The sequence below is a fragment of the Bombina bombina genome, chromosome 4, assembly GCF_027579735.1.
Source record: "Bombina bombina isolate aBomBom1 chromosome 4, aBomBom1.pri, whole genome shotgun sequence".
Lineage (NCBI taxonomy): Eukaryota > Metazoa > Chordata > Amphibia > Anura > Bombinatoridae > Bombina > Bombina bombina.
Window position 1 is genome coordinate 8,946,010 of NC_069502.1, and position 6,536 is coordinate 8,952,545.

Consider the following 6,536-nt stretch of genomic DNA (forward strand, 5'->3'; position numbering starts at 1 on the left):
TAGAATGTACTATAGAATTACATTCAGTCTTTAAATATACTTGTTAAAATAAAAATAAATGCACATATCTTAGTCAATGATATAAGGCATCTATATGCAAACAACAATCAGCATCAAAATAGCCTATGTAGAGATGTATTTAATCCACGAATATATATAATTACAATATAATAATTGAATAACAAAACATATAAAGTTGGTCAAATATAAGATTATGATACAAAATGCATACATAACATATAGCTTAATGTCCCTCTACGCTGAAGGCTAAAAAAGACCTCATTTAATAAATATATTTCAGTCAGTGTGTAAAACAATCTAGAAGTTAATCTAAATTTGCTTTACTCATATGTTAGACTCATTTAGCAAAAGGAAGGTGCCTAGGTTTATGATATATTAAGCATTATTGTGAAATGTTTATTTAAAGGGACATGAACTCAAAATATACTTAAAGGTAGCCATTTAAAAAAACAAAGATTTATACATTCTGAATGAGTATTCTATTTTAATCAAGTTTAAAACTTGTCTCATATTATGAATGCTCATTGTGATGTTGCTATCATTACTTTAGAAATAAGGCAGTAAATAGCTAATTTATTTGCTTCAGTACTCTGGACAGAACTTGATTGTTTGGAATAATTGATGCAACAATCGTCAAGGACAACCCAGGTTTTTATTAAACAATTGTCCGTAATATAAAATATCATTATTGTTTTTCAAAGAAACATAACAAGATAACTTAACATTTGATAATCGTATTAAATAATAAAGTTGATTAACATTTCATGCTCAATCACCAATGGTAAATTTTTTTGGACAGTGTCCCTTTAAGAGCTTGAAATAGTGTATTTACTTCTCTTCCTATCTTTACATACTTTGCTTGAAAAGCATATCGAGATAGGCTCAGTAGATGAAGATTGGTGGATGCACAGAGATGCCTTATGTGATTGGCTCAACCATGTGCATTTAAATTTCTTATGTTGAGGATATATAAATACTAAGAGAAAATTATTTACATTTTAAAGTCTAAACAATCTTCTATCTCTACAGATCATTTGATACAATTGTTTGTAATGTCTCTTTAAAACTAAAGACGCCATTGCACAATAACATATATGAGCACTTCAGAGAAATACAAGCTCGAGGTTTATTTGCGAATAACAAAGCTGTAGTTTAACATTTATAAACAGATTATCAAAGTTACTGACATTCTTCCCGGAATTTTAACATTAATAAATATTGCGTGGGAAACGCATCTTCAAACACCAGATTAGCATATTTAAACATTAGTGTAATGTCACGCAATAGCACACAATCAATGTGCATTATAAATACATTTAATAGAGCAATGTCAATACTTCACAATAAATTTATTTAAAGAACAATAAAGACATACAATATTAAATGTGTATTTGTATTAAAGAAACAGACCGTTATTAAACCGAGAAATTTCTACAACATTAATAATGTGACAGGATTAGATTTTAAAGAGTATTTAATCATTAATATTTCACGGATCACGGATATTAAATCTGCGTCACACATATCCGCATGACAGGCCCATGAGTTACAAATAAGTCTACATGAAAAATGAAGTTACAGCACCACCAAGCGGTATGTGTAAGGAAGTTACTAAGATATGAAACATTAAGGAACGGCCAATCAGAGTTCATCACACAAACACAACTTGAGTCAGGATGGTCTCACAGACATTATAACAATATTTCAAACTTTTATCCAATCAGATGTACAGATAAATTGTCCCATGGTGCATCTCATGTTTACTTCACCATATAAAAGTCCATTACACGTTGCCATCTTTGTCAGTTCTCTAATGCCTGCAGGCAATATATATTATTATTATACAACCCAGCAGGCATGTCAGTTCCCAGGTTCACCAAGGAGGAGAGCGCTGCACTGGTCCACGCCGTCAAGGACTTTTATCCCCAGCTGTTTGGGAACAAGAGGAGCTCGACAGATGCGCCTGTTAAGAAGGCCCTCTGGGAGTCTATCACCAATGCGGTTAGATTGGTGTGTGACGTCCAGAGGACCCAGGATCAGATCATGAGGAGATTCGGAGATATGAGGTTGCGTTTATCGAAAAAAGTCAACCTCATAAGGGACTGGGTACAAGCCCGTAAAAGAGGGGGCCAAAGAAAGGCCCCGCGGAAACTGTACCTACTCCCTTATGAGGTGACTTTATGCGAGCTCCTCAATCTCCGGGTCCCCAAAAGATTTAGATCCTCGCCATCCTCGGCCTCCTCTTCTTCCCTCCCAGCTGCGGGATCTGAAAGTCCTGACGCGGGGGACAGGGCAGATGCTTCTCCGTCCGGTGGCCTGGGAGGACCCGATAGAGAATCTGAACCAGGTAATTATCCAACTTCATATAATATTTATAATGTTAAAAATCCAAAAATTGTATTTAGTCAGATACTAAACCTATACAGATCTCACAACATACACTACATATGATGTTTAGATATCTGATTTTACATTAGTGATACATGAAATTGGAATGATGTTTCTTGCGCTCTACAGAATATGCGTCACAGAGCGGAAATGTAATTTCGCATCCACGTTAACATGGGTTTGCGGAAAGTGGCATTGCTTTATACATGTTGGTCAAATGACGGATGCGTAATTCCGCTTGGAATCATTGCGCAATGATCGCGAAAATGGCATTTCTCATCCACGTTAACATGGGTTTGCGGAAAGTGGCATTGCTTTATACATGTTGGTCAAATGACGGATGCGTAATTCCGCTTGGAATCATTGCGCAATGATCGCGAAAATGGCATTTCTCATCCACGTTAACATGGGTTTGCGGAAAGTGGCATTGCTTTATACATGTTGGTCAAATGACGGATGCGTAATTCCGCTTGGAATCATTGCGCAATGATCGCGAAAATGGCATTTCTCATCCACGTTAACATGGGTTTGCGGAAAGTGGCATTGCTTTATACATGTTGTTAAAAATTAAATGGAAAATCTTAGATTAGTGAAGAATACAGTATTCTTATTTTAAATATTATATCTAATAAAAAACGAATAATACTAATAAATTATAACATATGGCCATCAATTGATGATTATGTAATAACAAGCATATATTCTTAAAGATACAGTAAACAACACAACTGATTGAAAATAAGAGTCCAGGATATATTTATCATTCATTAAATTGCGGAAACTATTAACTCATGGGACTACCAAAGGATTAATATTTTTCTATTGATTTGTTATTAATGTAAATATTTTAAACATGGCATGATTAGTATTAATGATATGCAATCCTCATTTAATATATTACAGATATGGATGTGGCTGCTGGATCCTCAAGCCAGGGCTTGTCACAGTATGGTATGTCTCATTTTAATTGACATTTGTCTTAGAAACATGGAATGAACATTACATACTAAATACACATTGTTCTATATTTATATGTAATGTCTATTTCATAGATGAAAATTATATAATTATTCGGATATACTTAAATAACATATTTGATTTTAATTGCATGCTCAATACCATTCATTACATCAACATATGGAGTAGATAATTCATTAACAAACAACAACATTGTGGAATCTATTTAATTTTAGATTAAAGGGATACTGAACTACAATTATTAATATTGTCTTTCACATACAGTATGCAATATTAATAAACATAAAATATAATACTATCATCATATGTGACATATTCTATTGCTAAATGTAGTTTAAAATAAAGAAAGTACGTTTATGTGCATCTAAATATTTGTTGACCAACCTGGGTTTATATTGATGATTGGTGGATACCTTCAACAAACAATATTTATTGAATCCAATATTCCTTATCTGCCTTTAAGATTAATATCGAACAACATTCGAATTATAATAGGAGTCAATGTTAAATCATTTTTTACAGTTTGAACATAGAAATCAATTATTTAAATTAATCATGTCAGTGTCCCTTTAAGACAAAATAGATTCATTCATCATTACATTATTTTTATTAAAAACTATTGATATATAAATCTAATTATCTGTTGGAGTTACTTTATATATATCTGCATACTCTAACAGCACCATGATTACATATTAGTAATAATAAAGTTTGTTATGTATTGTGATAAATATGTGTTGTGTCCTAAACAAGATTACTGTACATTGAAAAAATGGCTCGATGTGACACATGTTTGTTTAGATTTGTCAACAGATGCTCCTCAATATGTGGTTTGTGTGTATTCTTGTAACTTCTTAAGGACATATGACGGAATTATTCCGTCATAAAACAATTGAGCTAAGTGAAAGCTGTGTCCTTAAAGGGTTAAGAACATTGATCATTGGGTATATTTAGATATGCAATAGCAGCATCTGAGATGAATTTGATGTCTAATGTAGTCTGACATTAAACATATGTTGAATACAGATATGTTTACAGAATCCCCTTGATTCAATCAAGCATTTTCTGGTGTAATGACTGCTCTATTATTCACATTTTAAAGTTGATTAATGTTAAAATTCTAGACAGATGTGATTTAGTGATATCCAAAATGTGTTTAATAATATATATCTATATCATTCATAGAGAGAGTTGGTGTGGGGAGCCCACAGGAATCCAGCAGTGACATAGAGCCGCCTTTGCGGGCTCCTGGTAAGTCCATTGACTCATTTATATGTAATTGAAGGTGTATTGCTAATCAATATTATGATCATGATTCCGATGAAGCATAACATTATAAAAAATCATAGAATTTATCTTCTGATTATATATTTATTTTTTATATTGAGCGATTAATAATTTCTACTTTATTATTCTACACATTTGTTATTCATAAGATGTCTAACATATGTTTTTTTCATTTTTTAATTTTTTTAACAACAGTCATCAAGTGATACACACATGAGAAATCTTAAATGTTCTATGTACTATGCTTTTATGAATTTAACATTAAGACAAACAATACATTAAGATTCTGATTTATTGACAATAACAAATCTATTGTCATTTGTATGCTCCATCAAAATGATGTAAATCATAACTTTGTGTGTGTATATCTTTAATGCAACATTGATGTGCGTATTTGAGCAACAGTAACATATGTTATAATATCTGATCTTAAGGTGTACACAACATGTTATGTTTTACAGAGATTGATGTCACATGTGGGATGGAGGAGGAAGAGGCTGCCTTGGAGTCTGATGGTATGTGAAATATATCTATCATGTTTCCAACATGTTTCTTTTTTTGAAATCATTTTATTGAAGACATTCAAAGTCTACAGCTTTTTCCCTTTAAAAAGGAATATTATTTGTCTGTTCAAATACACTACTGCCCCCTTTCTATATCAGGCAGCATGAAAATCTGCTTGTATATATTTTTTTAAGAATATATAATTCATGCCATCATTATGTCACATGCATATTCCATGCCAAAACACAATAATAAGTTTCACATTGTACAGACAGTCATTGAGATTCATCTGAGTGCCTATATAGATACCATATCCTCATTTCAGAATAGTTTACAGATTCAAACACACTTCGAGGTATATTGAAAACATAATCAATTTTAAATGCGTTGATTTGATGTCAGGATGTATGAGATGTTAATATATTTATTTTACATTTTCAGATGGATCCACCACTTCTGGTCATCTGGATTCCGCCCCTGCCCAGTCACAGACCCCTCCCCGTGCACACACCCCTGACCATGGCCACACCTCTGCACACACCCAGAGCCCTTCCCATCACCAAACCCATGACCATGCCCCGACCACTGCCAGCCCTTCCCATATTTCATATCCTGTCCCTCCCAAAAAACGCCCATACACCCCCCTTCGCCGCTCTCCCCGTATTCTGGCCCGTACAGCTGCCCAGACCCAAACTCCCCACTCCCCAGCTGTACGGCCTACCCTGGAGCAGCAGCTCACCACTCCCCAAGCCATTCCCATCCCTCCCCGAGCCAATCCCATCCCTTCCCCCTGTTTAAACCTTCATTGTCCTGGGTGTCAGATTGTCCTTCCCAGGCACAGCTGTAAGTATCATTCTAAATACACTTTATAAGATACTTAAAGGTACAGTGAAGTTCAATTGGTTAAATTGTGATTCAAATCCAGCATGCAATGTTAAGCCAATGTATCATAGAATACTCTTATGAATTATTCGTCATTCTCTTGATATATTTATTGAAAACAACTTATTCCTATAATTAGTTTAAACAAGAAACTAAATGTGGCCATCATTTCTTTATTGTTGGATGAATGTATCCATCAACCAGCATGCACAAACAAGGTTCATCAACAAATATTGGCTTCCATAAAAACCAACATTCTTGCATTCAAAATATAGCTTGACAATTAAAACATATAATGAATATGTGTAATTTCTAAAGATTTGTCATGTCATGCTCTATCTGAATCAGTCCATTAAATATTTAGGTTCAGTGTCCCTTTAATTGGATATCACTACATATACCAAACACCACTACTTGGATCCAAAATTTTATGTCCAAATGTGGATACATTATCTCTTGTATAACCCAGTGGGAAT

At 33.7% G+C, this 6,536-nt stretch overlaps 1 long non-coding RNA gene across 1 annotated transcript; it reads left to right on the forward strand.

Annotated features, from left to right (window-relative positions):
• Positions 1 to 4,584: 4,584 nt before the first annotated feature.
• Positions 4,585 to 5,805, forward strand: LOC128655214 (uncharacterized). Its single transcript, XR_008401725.1, has 3 exons — positions 4,585 to 4,638; positions 5,136 to 5,189; positions 5,620 to 5,805. It is a non-coding gene; the product is annotated as an uncharacterized LOC128655214 (long non-coding RNA).
• The last annotated feature ends 731 nt before the right edge of the window (positions 5,806 to 6,536 follow it).